Genomic DNA, 339 nt, shown 5'->3' on the forward strand with positions numbered 1-339 from the left:
TGTGTGTATAAATGTATGCAGTGCTTGTTTACATTCACTTATCCAGCGAACAATTGTATAATTAATACTTAATACTTGAACATGTTTTGCTTTGATACTGTTTTATAATTTTTTTAATATATTTTTAATACAAAGCTAACTTTTGTACAAAGTTTGTTGTACACTTTTCCAAATAGAAGTGTCAGAGAAATTTGTAAATGTTTAATATTCTTAAAAATCAAAACAAATTGGCATTGTACTAACCGGTGTACTTTGGTTTCTAAACACAGTGTACCCAGTACAAAAAAAAATGTAGACTACACCACTGCCCCAGCCCCCCCACCAGTGTGTTCCCCCCCC

Source organism: Nematolebias whitei, chromosome 3, assembly GCF_014905685.2.
Source record: "Nematolebias whitei isolate Nwh7 chromosome 3, NemWhi1, whole genome shotgun sequence".
In the NCBI taxonomy this organism is placed as follows: domain Eukaryota; kingdom Metazoa; phylum Chordata; class Actinopteri; order Cyprinodontiformes; family Rivulidae; genus Nematolebias; species Nematolebias whitei.